Genomic DNA, 22,844 nt, shown 5'->3' on the forward strand with positions numbered 1-22,844 from the left:
GAACAACTATGCGCTTCAGTAAAACCCACCAGAGCTGCCTACAGTCACCGCCTTGTCACACCACGATTCAAACGAGCCACAGCGGGGGCTCCAGTTTCCAAGTCGGGCACCGTCTCTCTGGAACAAGATACCCCTAAACCTGCGTAGAGAACTGTCCTACAATGTTTTCAGAAAGCATCTTAAAACTTTCCTTTTCAACTGACTCTTCCCTCCCCTGCCCTTCCTCCACTTGTCTGTTTAATCTGTAACAAGCACCTACAGGCCTGTGGGCTATGTGCACTGCTATAAATGCATAAATAAATAAATAAATGTTACTGATGAAGAAAATTAGTTCAAGTGGGCCTATATAACCTACATAGAGCATGGAGATGCTGGTCTCCTCCGGGTTGAGGTTTGGACTCGCTACCTTCTGTGCTATGACTTGTAGCTGCTGAGGGTGGTGGGAATTGGGCTGTCTGAGCTCCTGCGTGAACAGGCTGTCTTAACAACATGCGTGCATAATGTCCTTTGTTGTTTGTGATTGCTGTAACAAAGTAGAAACACTTTAGCCCCTCCAACTGAACTCGACTGCACCTCCCAACCCGATACGTATTGAACTGCTTTGTCTTTTATGTTTGATGCACACCAATTGTGTTTAAAAGTGAGGTGCCCACAACTCAGTTTGGAGGTTATTTATCCCTCCATGTACATAATTAAACAATGCCTAGAATTAAGAGCTTGTTCAATTGGCACCTTGCTCATTTGAAACAGTTTCTTTAGTCATGCACGCGCTTCGTGCAATATCTCCAGGCCACACCACTATTCTCACCCTTGAGGGCACATCATGTGGATGCACCGAATTTGTGATGTAGGATATGCATATACTGGGACCTCTACACTCCTGATACCTAGTGGCCTTTTGTTATTATGCTAGCTGAGTTAATGGGCTTTGATTATTGCAGAAGTGAGGGGAACATTTGAACTTCCAGCAAATGTAATAAGGTTAGGGATTACATTGTTGTCATGAAAGGCTAAAGGGCTCTGTAATCCAGTATTAAGGAAATATCTGCTCCCTCAGTTTAAAAGGTAAATTGATATAGCCCTCCTCCAGGAAACACAGCTGCTTGAGAAGGGTCAAGCTTACCTACTGAATAAAACATACAATACTGAAGTCTCTAGCTGTTGCACCACTAGGGCTAGAGGGGGTTAGAGTCATGTTTAAAAGGAGACCGAAGATATAAATGTAGAGGGGGGAAAGCGTCTGGATCCCAAGGAATGTCTGGTCACATTTGAAGTATTTGTAGAAGGCAAACCTATAACTGTAGGTAATGTGTGTATTTTTATTGATGTTTTATAGCTCTTGACGCATACACGCTTTACAGAATAGTCAAAAAAGGTACAATAGAGTGGGAACTGAGGAGTAATAGATGGAATAAAAAGGGGCGAGTTGATAAACGTGGAGATCAAGAAGGAGAGGCGAGCAATAAAAAACATGGGAAAAGACTAAAGAAGAAATAAGGTGCTCCGCAGCATCGAAGGTGAGAAATCAACGTGACTTGCAAATGAAAGATGAAAAAAAGAACAGGAAATAGTATGAATCTGAGTAGAGAAAGAAAGGGAAGAATCAATAATGACATCCAGATTGCAAGCTGAAGAAGAAGTGAGAATGAGAGAGGGGGGAAAGGATAAAGAAGAGGGAGGAAAAGGTGGGGAAATAGTGGGAGCAGGAAAGAAAAGAACCTCATTTTGAGAGGGATTGATGTGTAGATAGTGGTTTGACATCCATGTCTTAATAGAGAGCAAACAACCAGTGAGGGAAGAGTTCAAAGATTCTGAGAGTGAAGAGAAGGAGAAAAGGATTTGAGAATCATCAGCATATAAGTGATCAGATAAACCAAAGGAAGAGATAATTGTTGCAGGTGCAGTCATGTAAATGGAAAAAAAGAAGAGGATCCAGGGCAGACCCTTAAGGAGATAGGATAAGTAGAAGGTGTGTGGCCAGCTCAAGAGACACAGTAAGAGTGATTGGAAAGGTAAGAGTTGAACCATTCAAGACAAGAAAAATCTAGAAAACCGAGTTGTTGCAAAGACGAGAGAAGAATAGTGTGACTGACAGTGTCAAAGTCGGCCGACAAGTCGACAAGAAGAGAGGAAAGTTAGAATAGCATGCCGACAGAAGGGAATCAGAGACAGCCAAGAAGGCAGTCTCGGGAAAGTGTCGAGGACGGAAGCCAGATTGAAAAAAAGGTAGGAGTGTGTGTTAACAAAAGCAGAGACATGGGAATAAACAATATGTTCCAGTAATTTGGCTAAAAAAGGAAGAAGAGAAATGAGCAGAAAGTTAGATGGTAAAGAGGGATCAGAAGACAGCTTTTTTGGGATAGGTCTGAATAGAATGTTGCTTGAAGGAAGGAAGGAAAGTGGGAGATGACAATGAGGAATTAAAGAGGGCAGTAGGAAAATGTAGAAGAGCAGGATAAACCACAGGGATAAGTGAAGCGGGAAAAGGAGCAGAGGCAGTAGGATCAGCCTTAGCAATAAACAAGTAGACGTCTGTCTCAGAGAGTGAAAGAAATGTTGTCATTCAGAGAGAGGAGAGAAGGAAAGAGTAGAGAAAGATATTTGAACGGAGGGTGTGATTGAGGAGCAAAGGGACATTTTTGAAGAGAAATAGTTTGCAACGTCAGAGGCTGAAAGAGTACAAAGTGAGGCAAGATCCAGGGAGAACGAATTCTATTGAGATTCTGGAATAACTGACAAAGATGAGAAGAAAGGGAGTCAAAAAGAGTTTTAAAAAACTACTGTTTAGCAGAGATGAGAAAGGAGTCATAATCCGAATGAAGGGAAGCAAGTTGATGTTAGATCGGGATTTGCGCCGACACTCAGCATGGCGTAGTGCGATGAGTAGAGTGACTGCGACAGCCAAGAATGGGGTGGTTTGTGTGAGGGGGGGAAAAGGAGAAGGATAGAGGAGATCATAACCATCATTAAGGCAAGGCGAGAAGAAGGATGCAGCAACATCAGTAGGCAGAGTCGCAAAGTGCCAACAGAGGGGAGAAGAGGGGACTGCTCTGTATACATTTCAGACGTCTTTCTTTGGCTCAGTAACTAAAGAAATACACCCCTCATTTACAACTGTATTATTTTAGTTGGGGATTTTGGTATGGTTTTGGTTGCATCATTATGTAGATCTTTGGCACAAGGAAGCCATGAAGGTCAGCCAGAGTGCACCTAGTGTCCAAGTGACTGGTACTAGGTGTCTATGATCTGAGCGAGTGCAAAAAACCCAAAGTAGATAATGCACCATCTTCTCGTCACCCCACTCTACCCATTTCTGTAAAGAGGTCTTCCTGATGTCAAGGAGAATACTTGAGGACCTAACATTGCCTCTGGTTGGCGACACTGATCAACAACCACGCAGAGGTTTTTCAAGAAATAGCTTTCGGAAAAAGTCAAGACAATGTGAAGACTTGTGGAGTACAGTTATATTTCCTTAAAGGTAAACAATGTGTGGTGTATTTGAAAGAAGACATGTTCCACTATGATGAGGAAAATTCAACCAAGTTGTGAAGATTTTTTGTGTCTTGAGACACGCTCAAGGCTTTGACCGATGGGGATAATTATAGGTTATGCTTCTAGTTAAACCAAATGTAGGCAAAGTGAACTGGCCATGTTAAAGAACAATTTCAATGTAGCAACGAATACTTAAAAGAAATAGTCCCTGATAGGTTCAAGGCATGCTGTTGACTTCCTAGTAACTCGCCAGGTAGATAATGTAGTACATTATGACACCAAGAATTCTAGGAACATGGAGAAAAGGCTAAGAAGCTACTGGCTGACCGACTTAAAGTAGGGGATGATATGTAGGATGCTTCATTAATCTTCGGCAATTGGGTGGTTGTTATGCAAAAGAGCGAAATTCAGGAAAGCTTCTGCTCCAAAACCAAAGCATCTGGAGCACAAAAGGTGATGGATAAACAAGGTGGATGTAACTTTGACTATCTCCCAAAGAGAAAGGGAGAAACACCAGGACTTTTATGTGCAGCCTGTTGAATTTGATGTTTTTTTTAACAATGAGATCTTATGTTCTGTCCTGACGACCCTATTGAATAATACGGTGTGTAGGAATTGTATATTTCTATTGTTCATGCTTGAAAGCTTAATCTTTGGAACCAATCTGCTGAGTCTTTTCCAGGTACGATATGATAGTGCATTGGCACAGTAGAATGCGCCTGGCTGGATTTCCTAGACCTTTTGCTTGCACCGAAGGGAAAGACTGGGCTGTCCCTTATACCTATTTTTATTTAACCCAGAAATAGAACCCTTGGTAATCACAGTGAGAAGTCATGAAGGGCAGTGGGTGGTAAAAAATCAAGCATATAGGCAGACAAGCTCCTATTTCACCTTTCTAGGTCCGATGCCTCTGGCCCTAATCTATTGTCATTATTTGTGGAATGTGTTATGCTCCAATATTTCAGAGTTAACTTCTCCAAGACAAGTGTGTTCACCACACAAGTGTGTTCCTTAACTCCTTAGCATGTCTGAGAGCAAAATGTAGGCACTGAAATGTTGTTGGGTTAAAGATGGTTTTAACTATTGGTGGTTTACTAGTGATTAGACATGCGCATTGACAATGCGCATGTCTAATCACTAGTAAACCACCAATAGTTAAAACCATCTTCTTAGCTCCTGAAATTATGAAGCAATAGAATTAGGAGGGCACTGTACATTGGAGCAAGCTAAATCCCACCCTATGGAGAAAGATAGGTATGATAAATATGGCTCTGTTTTCAATATGCTGCCTTGCTGTTGAAGAGTTGTGATGTTGCTAACGTTTAGAAAACATTTAATGGTTTTCTGAAGTCTGATGCCAAGATGCCCAAAATTAAAATGTTCAGGACACCAAGAGGATCTCCTCCCTCTGCCCTGGAAACCAATTGGTTGGTTATCAAATGCTCCTGTTTTACCCCATACATGCCTTGGGTGTCCTTTGTCCTGTGATCAAGTTAAGGGTTACAAAACCCTTCTGACGGTAAGCAATAGGGTGCAAGCAGCAGTTTCTTTCATGAAGGACAACTGTCTGCAGCATAACAATGCTTCACTTAGGACGAATCTAGCCAAGCAAAATACAAAACAAATCTCTATCCTTGTTTTATTGGCGATATAAGAGCATTGTGTCTCTGCATGATGGGAAGGAATGTAATGTAAGTATTCTTGTACACCACCCTTCTGCACTATTGGTGGCTTTGCTGCATGTAGTTCTGTAAGAAAAAGGGGGGTGGGGGGTCATTAGAGGTATAGTTGGAGAGGCAAATGCAAATATGGTTTTGATGGGTCATGGTCAGAAGTATGCATTTCCTGTGTGCCAGTCTGCTTTTTATAGGTTTGGCCGATAGACTTAGGAGTATGTTATCCAATGCATACAATAAGCAGTGTTGCATAGCAATTTGCTATGCAATTATGTAGATTTGCTAATTAAATGGACACATGTGTAACAAAGTTAGCTATTTAAGTTACCTTGTTCAATAAAAGCACTGCTCACACCGAATTCCTCTCTGACTCTCAAGGCTCTTGCCACCGTCTTCTCACTGCAAGTTCAAATGGAGAGAGCGTGCAATGGTAATCATCTCCTTCATTCCAAAGTGCCAAAGGCCTGTGTGGGAGTGCTAGCCAAGATTTGTCTTCTTTTTCAAACAATTGAAAAGCGGAAGCAATTAGGATGATACTTTTATTAAGCTAACTATGTCCTCTTTGGCAAAGACCAGTATGTGTAACTTTATTAAAAACAGTCATGCAATTCCATTCCTAACAATTTAAGTTGTTGCATAATGCATAACTACAGTATTGCTTTCTGTAAAACACTGCATTGTCTCCATGGTTTACAGTAAAGCTTAGGTTAGTGTATCTAAAGCTCATAGTGTCAACTAGATTTTTTTGGGTGGGGGCGATGCTTCACATTGATGAGTGTACACTTCTGTGGGAAATGTACATGATCACGTGGCCAGCAGCTATTAATGGCAAACCTAGTTCTGTGACCTGCTGGTTGCATTTATCTGTGCAAATGGTGTTCAAAGCATGAGCAGTTGTATACCAGTTACCCTGAAAGTGAGATGGCAGCAAACTACAAAATTCCACCTAGTTTGACCAGTTCTCTGCCTGCCATGCCATCTATTCTGCTTAGTCCCTTACGTTCTTTCCTCTTAATGAATAGACAATGCCAACTAGAGGTTTACGCAAAAGAATGATCAATAGTTCCATTCAAACTGTACATCGACACATCTACTGCAATTCCACACACTGTAGTTGGCCTCCACAGCTCACTTCGCTTTATGATTGCATTATATATTAGCACCTGGGGGAGAGAGCTGGTCAAACTGTTTTCACAGCCTTTTGTGTCCATTCATTCAGCTAAAGGTTTACATTTTACAGACACTCAGCCAGAGTTCGCAAAGTCCACTCATCTACTCGCATAGTATAGTAGATTTTATGACAGGCGAGTACCATTTGCAGGGGACATTTGAAACCTTTATGTAACATTGACTTTTTTGCAGTAACGATCAACTAAGTTTCACTGTGCATAGCTAGTAGCAATGTGCCAAACATAAAGCGGGTTTGTGGTGACGTGCACCACTTTACAGAAAGTGCATTTACATTTTTTGTAACCCGTTGTTATGGGTCGTATGCAGTCTTTTAGGTTGAGTAGGTAAACTACATTACTTAACCTCTAGTGCAATTTTAAAGAATTTACAAGGCCCGATTCGTCTCACTAATATATTACCTCAGAGTTACACAAAAATGTGGTATTGATGCTCATTTAATGTTTTGGATGCAAATAACTTCTGGTGACATTAAAAATAGGAGTACTACATTGCTAATCAAATGGGTGCATTTGCTAATCAAGAAAATTTCAATTAGGAATCTCTGGTAATCAATTTTTGAAAATGAATGTATGCCTTGTTATCCACAAGGAAGAACGAACATTTGATAGACTATCACTATATTCATCTGTACCAAGATGGGAAGGAATAAACAAAATATATTCCTTAAATTAAGCCGCTCAATGACCGAATCCACAATTTTCATCAACCACCTTGACTTCCAGTTCTTGCCAGATTGGACAGGCTCTCTGCCTCCACGCTGCATAAGCCCAATGGTCTGCTGACGGATCGACTAATCTCTTGCACTACAAAGGGTAGCTGATGAAAAGACTGCATGGATGCAGCTTGGAAACAAATGTGTTTCAACCCAGTAACAATGAAAGTTGCGCTGGTGCTGAGATTCCAAAGGCAACATTCTACCCTCTGGTCCGACGCACACTGCTGGCCACACCTTGGATGCGCTCATCTCCACAGACATCCCTCTCTCTATCCCTCTCACTACTGCACTCTCCTTGACTGATCACTCTTCTCTCGTCACTTGATGCTTGCTGCAACTCTAACACTGGCACACACTGCATTGCCTCCCACCTTCAAGGTCACCCGAACCATGAAAAGAGAGTCAGTGGCCGCCTTTACATCTACCTACTCTCCGCCTTCTAATCTTGCAGCCGACTCCCACCCTGACACAGCCCTCTCTAACTTTCACCTTTCCATTTCCAACACTCTCGACATCCTCGCCACGGTCATGAGGGTTTCACTGAAACCTGTCAAAAAGTGAAACTCTTGGTACGACTCTGATTTGGCTGACCTTAAATGCAATTGCAGGGGCAGCGGAATAGAAATAGGGATTCTTAGGTGCACCCTCTAACATATTAACCTGCTGTCTTCTGCAAAGGCAATACAGACTCTGCATCCGGTCCAAAGAGTCCATATTCAAGCCCCAGTCTCTGCAGCATCCAACAACACGACTGAACTCTTTAAATTCTGCAAGATACTTGCCAACCCTACTGCAGCCTCATTCTCTACTGCACCCATCCAGGTCCTTTGCTCTGCCCTGGCTGCACACCTCACCCCCAAAACACAGGACATTCTGTCCTCTCTCTCCTCTGCACCCACTCATGCACCATCATCCCTTGGGCCACTTTCGGCCGCCCCCTCCGCTCCCCCTCGTCTCTCCTTCCTCTCCCCGGTCACACCCGAGGAGGTTTCCAGACAAGTCTTATCTATGAAAGCTGCTTCCAAATAGGTGGCCCCCTGCCCCTCCAAAACCATCAAGGACAACATAGACTCTCTTGTTTCTCCTTCGCCACTGGAGTTTTCCCCACTTCTCTCAAGCACTCTCTTGTGCACCCTCTGCTCAAAAAACCATGTGCCGACCCTTCCATTCCGGAAAACTATTGCCCGATCTCTATCACTGCTTTCCTGGGCAAACTCTTGGAGAAGCTGGCCATCTCTCAGTTTACCCTTCACACTGAATCTGTTGGCTGTCTTCATGACCATCAGTCTGGCTTCCGAGCATCCAGAGGCACAGAAACTGCTCTTATGCACACCCTCTGTCCTCATCCTTCTTGACCCCTCTTCTTCTTTCGATAAAGTAAACCACAACATCCTGATCACCCACCTGCGTGGTACCCTGGGCATCACAGAGCCGGCCTGGTGTGGCTAGCATCCTTTCTCTCTGATCGTCCTTCCCCGGTGGAACGTGGGTCCTTTTTCTCTGCTATCACTCTCTCTACTTGTGGTGTTCCCCAGGGATCCAATCTATCCTCCTGGTTCTTCAATGTCTACATGGTCCCTATGGCCCACATGATCTCTTCTTTCACCTCCAACTTTCAGTGTTATGCGGAAGACACACAGCTCTCTTTCAGGCTACCCTCCGCCTCACTCAGCCACTGTCTGTCTGCAATTCAGTCCTGGTGTGCTGCTAATGATCTCTGCCTTAATGCCAGTAAGACAGAGATTGTCCTCATTTGAACCCCTGCTTCCGCTTTCCCACTTGCACTCTGGCCGGCCTCCCTTGGTCCTGCGCCTTCACCCACCAGTGAGGCAAAAAATCTGGGGGTCATCTTCGACTCCACTCTCTCCTTTTCTTCTCACATCTCTAAAACGTCCCACTACCAGCTACACCTCCTCAGAGGTATTCTACATGTTCTCACTTTCCCCCAGAGGCTCACCGTCTCCGGAGCCCTGGTTCTCTCCAGCCTGGACTACTACAACAGTATCTTTCTCAATCTTCCTACTTCTACACTCTGACCTATTCAAATTATACAGAACAGAACCCTACATAGTCCATAAGGCTTTCTGGGTCCAGGGCCTGCACTACTTACAACGCTCTCACCCTAAATATTCCTCTTTTAGAGCCCTCCACTCTGCCTCGTCCAACTCTCTGCGTGTGTGCTGTTTCTCCAAACAGAGATTTGGGGGGGTAGAACCTTATCCTCTGCAGGTACCTCCCTCTGGAACAGCCTCCCTGCCTCTCTCCATCTTGAGCCAGATGTCCTCAAGTTCAGAAAACTCCTCAATACCTTTCTCTTCAATTCCTCTTTCTCGCTCCCTCTCCCCTGCTAACCTCCTTTCTCCCCTCTCTTGTTTTCCTGCCAACTCTGCTCAGTTTAGCTGACTGGTCACCTGGTCCACCTCCAGAGCCACACAGGACCCAGGCTCCCCGCCAGTCTTACACTTGCCTCCGGGCCTCTGTACTCTGCCTCGCACTTCTGCACTCAGAACATGCTCCATGTGAGAGGCAACCTCTTCTGCACTTAACCCAGGCCCCTGATGGACTTGGCGCACTTGTTCCCCGTCCCCCTCCCTCACACTTCCTGTCTGTGCACTTGCACGACCTTGAATGCACTAGGCCTAGGAAGTTTGTTTTGTCTGTCCTCCATTTGTCTTCCCTCCCTTGCCTGCCTGCGCCTGAAACACTTGTGCATAGACGCATTATCGATGATGACCTATCATCATTCAATGTGAATGTCGCCAGGCCTAGCCCAGTAGTTTATTGTTCTGTATGTCCTTTTCCCTCTGCTCCCTTTCTCCTCACACTCCTTGTCATGCACTTGCACCATCTGGCAAGTCATTAGGCCTAGCGCGGCAGTTTATTGATTGTTTGCTCTTCCCTCCTCTCCTCCTTTCTCTCCTTTACCGCCTGTCATGCACTTGCACTAGTAGAAATGCCTCTGGCCGAGTACACCAGTTAATTTTGTTAGATCATTGGGAAACTTCAAGGCCTAAGAATGACTGCCGGTTTCCCTATTCCCTTCCAGCCTTGAAGCACTTCACTTGCGAATAAGTGCTTTACAAATAAACAATTACAATTACTTACCACCATGTTTGGCCAGTCCCTGGTGAGCACAAAGGACTGTGAAGTTCTAATGCCTATTCGTCTTTTCAGAAGGACAGGGTGTTAGGCAGAAACCTGTGCAGTTCCCTTGGGGAACACTGCAAAAGATTTAAGACTACAGGTAGAGCAGTAAACCCCTTTGGTAGCAGTCTGTACCACCCAGATTTACCTGGTAGCTGTGGCTGAGCAGTCAGACTTCTCTCAAGAAGAGTTAGGCAGTATGTAAAGTATACACAATATGTACCAAAACACAATAGCACAAGCAAACACTGACCAGAGCTTGGTTTCAAAAGTATATAGTTATTTATTTAAAATACACATAAGTTAAAAACACTCTAGCAAAATATAGTAAACACTTCAAACACAGTTATAATGAAAGTAGATTCAATCCTTTCTCCTATCTAGACAACTCTAGGTTAACACCACTTAATTAAAACAGAGGTGAGTGCTTAACGTTAGATGACACTCTAGTAGTTTCCAAGAAAGGGGGAGAAAAAGCAGAAATGGGTTAAACACACCACTCTAAGGTCCAGAACACTTGCAATAGGCTTAAAGAAGCACAAAGTCACAGGTGAGCAAAAGTCACTAGGCAGGGCCCACTCTTAGAGTAGCCGGAGCGAAAATGTGCCCAAGATCACACTGTTAGTTAGAGATTCAAAGTCTTGCAAAGAGTCAAAAAAAGAGTTTAGAGTGGCTCAGAAAGTTAAGCCAAAGTGTCCCAGGCACTCCCAGGTTCGAAAGCCGGGGACTAAATCTACCCCGTACAGTCGGTGGCAAGGGAAGCCAGGCGGAACACAGTACCTTAAGCGGAAAGGATCCTCCAGCGGTGGCAGTTGTTCCAGGCAGTGGCAGCAGGGCTCGACGTCGGTCAGGGGAGAAGAAGTTCTCGCTGAAGAGCAGAAGAAGAGGGTCGTTGCACTGCCCGGGAAGAAACCAGCCGCGGAGTCCTCCGGTTAAAGGGTTGGTACCGACTTTCGCGGTATGGGGGTAAAGTGGGGTATTCCGGTTGCCGGGGTGCTTGGCACAGGCAAGGCGGCCACGAGATACCTCAAAGAACGGAAAGAAGGCGAAAACTGGTTGTCCCCACCAGTCAAGGGAAGGAGCCACTCCGTTAAGAGTTCTCCTCGGTCGTCGGGAAAAAAGTGGTGAGACGGTTCAGCAGGGCTCCACCGGGTGGTGTCGTCGAAGCAGGTCGGCTCAGCTCTTCCCTCGTCGGATTCTTGGTCCTGTGGCGACTTCTGAAGTCCCAGTCCCCAAAGCCCTGCTTTTATGCAGCAAGCCCCCATTCACCCAGCCTAGCTGTCACTCAAACATGCTAAGTGGTGAGCCGGGCGGCTCACCACTTGGGCCAATCAGGACGGAGTGCGACTTGAGTTACCAAGGTAACTCAGTCCAGGGTGCCTAAATCCCCCTCCACCCCTCCTAAGTACCCCAGACAGAGTGGCACCACTTTGGAGGGCTTCTGTGGAGAAGCCCGCCAAAAGTGGGACAAAGGGCTCCACTTTGGGTCAGAGTTACCGAGGCGAACACCAACGCCATTTTAGAATCAAGTTTTGGCAAAAAGTCCCAACCGGAGTTATAAAAATAAATATATAAACCGGCGGTATGTTTAAGGCTACCGTAAATAAATAATTAAATGTGTTAGCCTAAAACAATGGGAAATCCCATAGGGAAATATTCGCGGTCGAATATAAAAAGTAGTTTCCACTGCCACCAGCCAAAACTCGATCCGGGGGGACGGAGACGTGCCCCCTCGACTAACAGACCCTGGGGCAATCGAATTGCCCCAGCCAGTACGTCCACAATATGATGGTTTGTACTGGTTCTGTTCAGGATTCAAGACTAGCAAAGTCTTTGGTGACTTTACATGCCCTGGGAGACAGTAGTCAGTCCCAGGGTATGGAGTCTATGTTGGGGAGTCCCTAGGACACCCCTGGGTCACGGCACAGAGGGTGCTGTGTGACCCACATCACAAAAATACATGAGGCCCTATGGAGTAAAAGACCCCATAGCCCATTCAACACGAGGTTTGTCCAAGATAACACACTTCAACATGTCCAAGAGTGAGGGAAAAAGAGTCTCACTCTTGGCAGGAGAAAAAAATTAAACCCCAGAAATCCAGCAAAGCTGCTGGGGGACTCACTAGGTAGGGAAATTCAGCCTAAACAGAGAATTCTCCCTAACACTCGCCCCCCCCAGACTAAGGGACAGGAGGATTTAATCCACTCCTGGATGAACCTCATACCTCTAGTCGATGATATACATCCTAGAGAGTCCATCAGCATTTTGATGGTGACACCCTGACCTGTGCTCAATGGTGAAATCAAACCCTTGCAGGCAGATTGACCATCTCAATAGTTTTGGATTTTCCCCTTTCATTTGCATTAACCATCTCAAGGGTTGGTGGTCAGTCTGAATAACAAAAGTAGAACCATACAAGTATGGCCTAAACTTCTTCAGTGCCCACACAATAGCAAAGCATTCTCTTTCGATAGTTGCCCACCTTGTCTCAGGATCCTTCAGTTTCCTACTGATGAAGCAAATGGGGTGCTCCCTACCCTTCTCATCCAGTTGGCTTAGAACTGCACCTATACCTACATTGGAAGCATCAGTTTGTACAATGAAAGGTTGGTGGTAGTCAGGAGCTCTCAATACTGGGGCCTGGCAAAGAGCTCTCTTCAGTTTTTCAAAGGCCTGATTGCACTCCTCATTCCATTTTACCTTTTTAGGGAATTTGGGAGAGGAGATTACATTCAGTGGAGAAGCTATGGTCCCATAGTTCTCAATGAAATTCCTGTAATACCCAGTGAGGCCTAAAAAAGCTCTCACTTGGGTTTGAGTAGTTGGTGTTGTCCAATTTTGCACAGCTTCAATCTTGCTGGGAAAAGGCCTTATTTCTCCACCTCCTACCTCATGTCCAAGGTAGACCACTTTACTTTGACCAATCTGGCACTTACTGGCTTTGATTGTCAAATGGGCCTGTTTCAGAGCCTGCAACACATGTCCTAGGTGGTTCACATGTTCTTCCCAGGAGTGGCTGAAGACTGCAATGTCATCCAAGTATGCCATGCAGAAATCTTCCATCCCAGCCAGAACCTGGTTCACCATCCTTTGGAATGTGGCAGGTGCATTTTTCAGTCCAAAAGGCATGACCTTAAACTGGTACAAGCCAACTGGGGTTGAAAATGCAGTTTTCTCCTTGGCATGGTCTGTCAGGGCTATTTGCCAATAGCCTGACGTCAGGTCAAATGTGCTGAGGTACTTGGCTGCACCAAGTTTATCCACCAACTCATCTGTCCTGGGCAAAGGATGGGCATCAGTCTTGGTGACTGCATTTAGAGCTCTATAGTCCACACAGAATCTCAAGTCTTTGGATCCTGCCTTTGGTACTAACACAACTGGGCTAGACCATGGACTAGTAGAGGGCTCTATTACCCCGAGATCAAGCATCTTCTTGACCTCTCCTTTGATGTGGGCTCTGATATGTTCTGACATTCTGTATCCTCTGCTTTTGACTGGCAGACAGTCACCAGTGAGTATCTCATGCTGGCCCCAAGGGGTCAAGCCTGGTGACAGTGAGAACAGGGAGGCAAACTGATTTAACATAGATTTGCACTCCTCTTGTTGCTCAGGTGTCAGGTCTGAAGAGAGATTGACTCCTTCAACTTTTTCATCTAAAGGTACACCTCTGAGGAGATCAGGGAGAGATTCACTCTCTTCCTCCTCTGCAGCTGAAGCTAGGAGCAAGGCTCCTACATCAGGTCTGGAGATGTAGGCTTTTAGTCGGTTGGTGTGGAAGACTCTAGGAGCTTCCCTGGGTTTGCCCAGATCCACCAGATAGTTGACCTCTCCAAGTTTTCCCACAACCTTGAAGGGTCCCATCCATTTGTCTTGCAAGGCCCTCTGCCTTGTTGGGAGCATAACTAGAACTAGCTGGTCTTGAGTAAACTCAACCATGTTAGCCTTCTGGTCGTGCCAATGTTTGACCAGGGCTTGACCAGCTTTCAAGTTGTCACTTGCTTCTGCCATCATGTGTGACATTCTCCTCCGGAGACCTATCACATAGTCAGTCACTCTGACTGGCTTGAGGGGAGGAGCACCTTCCAACCCCTCCTTAATCAGGGCCAATGGACCTCTGACTGGATGGCCATAGAGAAGCTCAAAGGGAGAATAACCTACTCCCTCCTGAGGGACTTCTCTATAAGCAAAGAGAAGGCATGGCAGTAGAAGGTCCCACTTTTTCTTAAGGGGTTCTTCCAAAGCACCTATCATGCTCTTCATGGTTCTGTTAAACCTTTCAACCAACCCGTTTGTCTGAGGGTGGTAGGCGGTTGAGAACTTGTAGGTAACTCCACAGGTTTTCCACATGGCCTTCATGTAGTGGGACATAAAGTTTGACCCCCTGTCAGAGATTACCTCCTTAGGAAACCCAACCCTGGTAAAAATACCAAGGAGGGCCTTAGCCACAGCCGGAGCTGTAACAGTCCTCATAGGAATGGCCTCAGGGTATCTAGTAGCATGGTCTACTACAACAAGGATAAACCTGTTGCCTGAGGAGGTTGGAGGATCAAGGGGACCAACAATGTCAATCCCTACCCTCTCAAATGGGACTCCCACAACTGGGAGAGGCACTAAAGGTGCCACATTCTTGGAACCAACCTTACCAGAAGTCTGGCAGGTATGGCAGCTCTTACAATATCTATCTACTTCAGCCCCCATCTTTGGCCAATAAAAGTAGAGTGAGAGCCTTTCCTTGGTCTTCTTGAAACTCAAGTGGCCAGCCAAAGGTATCTCATGGGCTAGTTGTAAGAACTGTTGTCTGTTCTCTTGTGGGACTACAAGGCGTTTGTAGTCTCCAGGTTCAGACTCAGTGGGTTCACTGTAGAAGAGGCCATCTTCCCAGTGCAACCTATACTTCCCAGGCTCTTGCCCATCAGCTTGAGAAGCTGCCTGGTGGCGGAGACCCTCCAGAGTTGGACATTCTCTTTGCCCCTTACGAAAAGCTGCCCTGCTAGGCCCACCTTCTGCCAGTAAAGACTGCAGCTCAGGATGGTCCTCAGGGTCCAAATCTCCAATAAGGTTGGGGCCTCCTTCTAGCTCTTCCTCAGAGTCTAGCTCAACCACACAGGGTTGTACCTCGCTCTCAGCCTCAGCTGGAGGGGGAGTTACAGGTGTAACTTTGGACAACCTAGGGGAAGTCCTTGTTGGAAGCACTGGAGTGCTTGCTGCTGGCTTTTTCCTAGGAGTCTTGGGTTGCCCCTTTGCTCCTGATCTGGTAGTTACTGCAGTAAGTTGCTCCAGTGGTAGAGGAGTGATTTCTGTCATCATCTCCTGAGATAACCCTCTCAGGGTTTTCTCCCTTGCAGGTTTTGTGAGTTCCTGAAACCTTTTGCTAGGAGGTCTGGGGGTATGAGATACAACTCCAAGAGCTTTGAGGTCATTACCCAACAGAACCCTACCTGGCACTTCACATTGTACACTGACAGGTATTTTTACAGCCATATCATTACATTGGATGAGAACTGGTAACTGGGGACACATCTGCACAGGCCCACCAGCTAACTTGGTGAGGCATTTGGGTGCCTTAGCAACATCCTCTGCCTTGAAAAATGATTCATCCACCACAGTTATGCTGGCTCCAGTGTCCCTAATGGCAGGAGTCTCCTGACCATTCACCTGGACACTGTCCTTATAATACTCTTTAGTATTATCTGGGATAGAGTTATAGACATCTAAATTCTGTTGCTCCCACAACCCCAGAGAGACTAAAGAAACACTAGCTGAGACTCCAGTGGGTTCATCAGCTAGTAATAGAAAGTTTCCACTTGCCATATGTACTTCCTCTTCTGGAGCGAAGGCTAAGGAGGCAAGCTGGACCCCTGAAGGTTTACCCTTACATCTGGGGTCTCCTTTCACATGGTCAGTAGCCTTACAAACAAAGCATGAGCCAAAGGCTCGCTGGAATGGAGGCTTGTTCTGACCTCCTTCTGGTCTGGGACCAGAAGGTACACTAGCCTGATTTGGTTTCCCTTGTGGCTTACCCTTATAGTTTTGTTTGGGGCCCTCTTTGGAATTTGTAGTATTAGAATTCTCTTTGGAGTCCTTCTTAGACTGTTTTTCCCCATCCTTCTTCTGAGTTACCCCAGAATCCTTGTGAGTGGCCCTGTTGGCAACCCACAAGTCAGCAGCCTTAGCTAGTTTCCGGGAATCCAATTCCCTGGAATCAGCCAAGTGTTGTCTGAGCTCAGGAGAGCAGGCATCATAAATAGTCTCCAACATAAACAAATTCTTCATACCTTCATAAGTGTTCACCTTGTAACCCTTAATCCATCCCTCTAAGTTTTTCAAACATTCATTCACCCAGGTAGCCCAAGGGGTACCATCATGCTTTTTGAGGCTCCTAAACCTCTTAAGATACTGGGAAGGGGTCTTCCCAAACCTAGCTATCAAAGCTAGTTTCACACATTCATAGTCCTTCCTATCCTCCTCCCCCATCTCCATTACCACATCAGTTGCAACAGGGGGAAGCCTAGAGAACAACCAGGTGAGTAAGTCATTTCCTGTGATGTTCTGGAGCCCATGATTATATTCAAACAGAGACAACCAATCCAACACATCCAACTTAGGCTCATACATACCAACCAATTCTTTAGGCATCCGGGGTCTTTTAGGACTGGAACTTCTAGAGGAGCCAGAGAGAGAAACATTCTCAACAGATAATTTCTTCATTTCTAAGTCATACTTGAGCTCCATTTCCCTTAGCCTTAGTTCTTTGTCAGTTTGAGCATTAAGTTTCTTATACTCCAATTCTAGCTTCATTTTCTCCAGTTCAAAGTACTGAGGACTAAATGTGGGACCTGGTAAAGGTCCAGTAGGTACAGCAGGTAGAGCAGGCAGAGGCCTAGGGGGGACAGTTACAACAGCCTCACCCTCCTCTTCTGACTCTTCCTCAGAATCATCAACATTTTGCTCCATGTTAACTTCAATACTGTCATCTACAGTTGCTGGAGTGGTAGGTTCCTCTGAACCATCACCCAGACTTTGGTTAGCTAACAATCTTTCAATCAGCTCCATTTTCTTGCCCTTAGTCAGGAGATCCTTATGTTTACAGAGCACTCTTAAACAATCAGCAGTTTTGGCTGCAAGGGACTCTTGACTATAGCTTTCTATAACTGACATGTTAGAGGTTTTACTTTTTCAGTGCTAAGCTTTGTGGTTAGTTGCACTAAGGTATCTAAAGCACAATAAAATGTATACTCAATACAAATCCCACCGCTGTACACCAGTGTTAGGCAGAAACCTGTGCAGTTCCCTTGGGGAACACTGCAAAAGATTTAAGACTACAGGTAGAGCAGTAAACCCCTTTGGTAGCAGTCTGTACCACCCAGATTTACCTGGTAGCTGTGGCTGAGCAGTCAGACTTCTCTCAAGAAGAGTTAGGCAGTATGTAAAGTATACACAATATGTACCAAAACACAATAGCACAAGCAAACACTGACCAGAGCTTGGTTTCAAAAGTATATAGTTATTTATTTAAAATACACATAAGTTAAAAACACTCTAGCAAAATATAGTAAACACTTCAAACACAGTTATAATGAAAGTAGATTCAATCCTTTCTCCTATCTAGACAACTCTAGGTTAACACCACTTAATTAAAACAGAGGTGAGTGCTTAACGTTAGATGACACTCTAGTAGTTTCCAAGAAAGGGGGAGAAAAAGCAGAAATGGGTTAAACACACCACTCTAAGGTCCAGAACACTTGCAATAGGCTTAAAGAAGCACAAAGTCACAGGTGAGCAAAAGTCACTAGGCAGGGCCCACTCTTAGAGTAGCCGGAGCGAAAATGTGCCCAAGATCACACTGTTAGTTAGAGATTCAAAGTCTTGCAAAGAGTCAAAAAAAGAGTTTAGAGTGGCTCAGAAAGTTTAGCCAAAGTGTCCCAGGCACTCCCAGGTTCGAAAGCCGGGGACTAAATCTACCCCGTACAGTCGGTGGCAAGGGAAGCCAGGCGGAACACAGTACCTTAAGCGGAAAGGATCCTCCAGCGGTGGCAGTTGTTCCAGGCAGTGGCAGCAGGGCTCGACGTCGGTCAGGGGAGAAGAAGTTCTCGCTGAAGAGCAGAAGAAGAGGGTCGTTGCACTGCCCGGGAAGAAACCAGCCGCGGAGTCCTCCGGTTAAAGGGTTGGTACCGACTTTCGCGGTATGGGGGTAAAGTGGGGTATTCCGGTTGCCGGGGTGCTTGGCACAGGCAAGGCGGCCACGAGATACCTCAAAGAACGGAAAGAAGGCGAAAACTGGTTGTCCCCACCAGTCAAGGGAAGGAGCCACTCCGTTAAGAGTTCTCCTCGGTCGTCGGGAAAAAAGTGGTGAGACGGTTCAGCAGGGCTCCACCGGGTGGTGTCGTCGAAGCAGGTCGGCTCAGCTCTTCCCTCGTCGGATTCTTGGTCCTGTGGCGACTTCTGAAGTCCCAGTCCCCAAAGCCCTGCTTTTATGCAGCAAGCCCCCATTCACCCAGCCTAGCTGTCACTCAAACATGCTAAGTGGTGAGCCGGGCGGCTCACCACTTGGGCCAATCAGGACGGAGTGCGACTTGAGTTACCAAGGTAACTCAGTCCAGGGTGCCTAAATCCCCCTCCACCCCTCCTAAGTACCCCAGACAGAGTGGCACCACTTTGGAGGGCTTCTGTGGAGAAGCCCGCCAAAAGTGGGACAAAGGGCTCCACTTTGGGTCAGAGTTACCGAGGCGAACACCAACGCCATTTTAGAATCAAGTTTTGGCAAAAAGTCCCAACCGGAGTTATAAAAATAAATATATAAACCGGCGGTATGTTTAAGGCTACCGTAAATAAATAATTAAATGTGTTAGCCTAAAACAATGGGAAATCCCATAGGGAAATATTCGCGGTCGAATATAAAAAGTAGTTTCCACTGCCACCAGCCAAAACTCGATCCGGGGGGACGGAGACGTGCCCCCTCGACTAACAGACCCTGGGGCAATCGAATTGCCCCAGCCAGTACGTCCACAATATGATGGTTTGTACTGGTTCTGTTCAGGATTCAAGACTAGCAAAGTCTTTGGTGACTTTACATGCCCTGGGAGACAGTAGTCAGTCCCAGGGTATGGAGTCTATGTTGGGGAGTCCCTAGGACACCCCTGGGTCACGGCACAGAGGGTGCTGTGTGACCCACATCACAAAAATACATGAGGCCCTATGGAGTAAAAGACCCCATAGCCCATTCAACACGAGGTTTGTCCAAGATAACACACTTCAACATGTCCAAGAGTGAGGGAAAAAGAGTCTCACTCTTGGCAGGAGAAAAAAATTAAACCCCAGAAATCCAGCAAAGCTGCTGGGGGACTCACTAGGTAGGGAAATTCAGCCTAAACAGAGAATTCTCCCTAACACAGGGGCTCGAGAAAGACCCATGTATTGGCTTTGTGGAAAGATGGCCCCTTTTGATGGAATACTCTGCACCGCTTAGGCTTGATTTGTGTGCCTAACTGTACCAAGAAACCCCGTTTGCAATAGTTCTGGGCCAGATCCCTTATTTATCCTTGTAAATATATACTTTGACGAAAAGCCTGTACCGAGGCTAACTCGTGTCCAAGATGTACATTCTCAAACACTGGAAGAGCAATGCCAGGCCATGGGTGGAAAAGTGGCTAACTAGCAAACTCAGCAAGAGAAAAGAGGTCACGTCCTAGCTAAAAGATCAGCTGGGCGTGCATGAGTTAGTTTTGTTTGCTGTCGTTATGCATGGCTTTTCCTCTTACCTTATGCGTGGGTAGCCATAGTTATCGTGGGTTGTATCACTTGCCTTGTGTGTTGCACGTTTCCTGAAGATATGATCCCGGCATTTGTGTTTCTTCTCCCGCCCCCCCTAGCTTCCATTCTCTAGACCGCAGCTTGTATTGTTTCCACTGCTACCTGGAAGTCTATTATCCAGGAACACACAGGAGATGTTTGGTTGACTTGTACCAGTCCATGATTGTGCTCTATATCGGATAGACTCCGGAATAGGAAGATAATTGAAAGAAGGTTTGGAGCGGGTTCTGAACAAGTTTATCTTGATGTATGTACTTTAAGCTATTATGTTGCACGCATCATTAACTAGCTGGGAATGGCTTGACAAGCATGCTGTGCGGTAATAGCCTCCCCCACTCCAAGAGAACCCTAGGTAGGTATCGCCTCAAATGGTTGCAAGTAGTACAATCCATTTTACACTAGAACGTCAACTAGCCAAAAATACAGATACTACAAAGGAGAGGGGCTGACTTCCAAATTCCGAAGGAATTCCACACGCTAGTAGAGTTTGCAGTTGGTCCCGCTTTCCTCGCTCTTTAGACCATACTACAGATGTGGATGCAATCACTAGTCCATCTTTGAGCCTTTTCAATAATACTCGATGCTCAATGTCAAGATAGGCAGCGCAGCGATGAAGCAGTGGCAATATCGCAGTCTGCGCGTGTTTGCAGCGTCCATCAATTCATGATGCACACATTAAGACCCCACCCCCCCCCCCCCCCGACTCCCCCTATGTGTACAAGGTTTCTGGGTGCAAATGAATGGGATGCACCAACACATCCCTTCACGTGCACCCAGAAAAGGATTCCGAGAGAGACTCTTGCCATTGCTGAAGGATAAGTGGGTGTCCCCCAGGGGAAGCAGGCCCTCGTGCCCGGCCCTCTGTTCCCAGTTGAAGGCCTCGTGCAATAACTGCAGCCTGCTTCTGGGCACAAGCTAATCTGGACAAGTGCACTCCAGATGAAGTGTGCCCAAGGAAGAAAAAACTCTGCGGCTTCCATATTCTAAAGTCACCCCGACTTCCCGCCGGCACCTCTGCTGTTTTATCACACTGTGTTCACAGTTTTAGACTATTTAACAAATATATGTAACTCACACAGCCCACTGTGCGCGCATGATCATGAGTAACTGTTTATGTAAAAATATAACCTTACTGTTCTTACCATATTGTAACTCACTGCGTACTGCCTTCTTAGCGCTGTGATACCTCGGAGTCTGGGCGCTACCAATAAATAAATAAATAGGCTCTTTTCTATGAGATGTGCACCTTCCCAAATCACTGAGAAAAATATAGATCGAATTTTCCAGATGAACCATTTAAAATGTTACATTTTTTTTTACTTCTAGCCGGTGACCACAGTTGCTTGGAGTAGTGGGTCGGCATGCACTATCAGCCATCCAGTGAGTCTTTGTCATCATTTCTTCACCTCAAAATCGGATGTGCAATTTTAGCCTAGCCAATATTTATGTAGAGTTTTTGTAATGCGCCAAATTGCACCACACTGTTTCGAGGCGCTAATTAGAATGCGCTTAGCGTACTTATTGCCTGCCGTATTTGCAAATGGTAAAACTGGCAGTAAACACAATGGCAATAACTGAGCAGTTGTTAAGGCAATTCCAGCCTTACGCTGCCTTTCCTTAAACGTGCGCCCATTCAACTTTAAAAACCAACGGGTGGCTATTTCTGCTGACAAAGCACTTTTGTTATTGCACTGGTCTACAATTCCTCGCCACGAGCAGCAGGGACATCGTTTATGAAGCTTGTTTTACAGAAACGGCCCAAAAGGTCGCGCAATAAAGTCAGGGAAGTTACTGGTGCAGCGGCAGAGGGCATCGCCCCCCCTCCCGCCCCGTCAAACCCGGGTGCACAGGGCGTGGGCAGGTACTGGTACCCAACAAGGAGAACTAACGTATGCCACACCACCTCCTACCCCAGGCTAAAAAAAGAATATCCATCTGCTCTGGCAATACACCCTCCGCCCATGCAGCACAACATGGCTTTGGCTTTCACAGTCGAATTTCTCCGCCTTGCTCTGTCGGGATACGCGTGAGTCACGCGAGGCAGCGCTGCACGAGACAAAGGGGCATCTGGGGAGCATCGCAGGTGTATGTGCAGCGCACTCACTGTCCAACGAGAGGGGGCTGCAAAGGCAGCGGTGCATGCCCGGAGCTTACCTTCCAAAAGAACACAAGGGCTGCACTTTTCTCTTCTGGGCATCACTTTGTGGTCCCCTAGCCCGGCTGCCATAAAGGAACAATCCACACGTCCTTCACGGCACCAACCATACTTGCCCCTCCAGCCCCCTCCCCCTGAGACATTTTCAAAATAGAGCAAAGAGAAGAATGGAGATGCGAGAACTCACCGGGGTGGGGAATTCCTGCACATGCCGCTGCTCCGTTTTGCAGGCACACGCGAGGCTGCGGGAGGAAAGGTGCAAAGCACAACACAATTGAAGGATTTCGCTCGCGAGCCAGGGAGATTCCTCCCCCACACTCCTGCAGCCCAGGGGCTCTGCTGACGTCACATCGGTTTCATGAATGGATGGAAATGGGGCTGCTTTAGAATTCAGCGCAGGCCGCGCTCTGACGTCTGGAGTGTGCCGAGCGGAGAGGGGGGAGGCGGGCCAGCCAATCGCCGCGCAGAATCGCACACGGCCTCTCTCGCGCACACAATGGATCCCGTGCAGATAATAAACACGGCCCACCAATCGGGGCCGAGCCCCGGAGCTGTTCAATGTTAGAGTGCCACGGACTCCACCAGCTGGGAAGGCAGAAAGGCAACCGTGTAATTACCGATGACAGGCTGCGCTACCTATAGCGCTCGGAAGGATTTCACC

The 22,844-nt window shown here is 46.4% G+C and overlaps 1 protein-coding gene across 3 annotated transcripts in view; it reads right to left on the reverse strand.

Annotated features, from left to right (window-relative positions):
* MAP3K13 (mitogen-activated protein kinase kinase kinase 13) overlaps positions 1–22,844 on the reverse strand; it is a 635,805-nt gene that overhangs the window by 426,979 nt on the left and 185,982 nt on the right. The window contains exon 1 of one of the 3 annotated variants that reach the window (XM_069615748.1): positions 22,371–22,650. The exons of the other annotated variants lie outside the window; for them this stretch is intronic. The gene's annotated coding sequence lies outside the window, so the exon portion shown is untranslated. Of the gene's footprint in view, positions 1–22,370; positions 22,651–22,844 lie in introns of those variants that run through there. 3 annotated transcript variants of the gene reach the window in all.

This window comes from Ambystoma mexicanum, chromosome 9, assembly GCF_040938575.1.
Source record: "Ambystoma mexicanum isolate Mex_15411 chromosome 9, UKY_AmexF1_1, whole genome shotgun sequence".
Lineage (NCBI taxonomy): Eukaryota > Metazoa > Chordata > Amphibia > Caudata > Ambystomatidae > Ambystoma > Ambystoma mexicanum.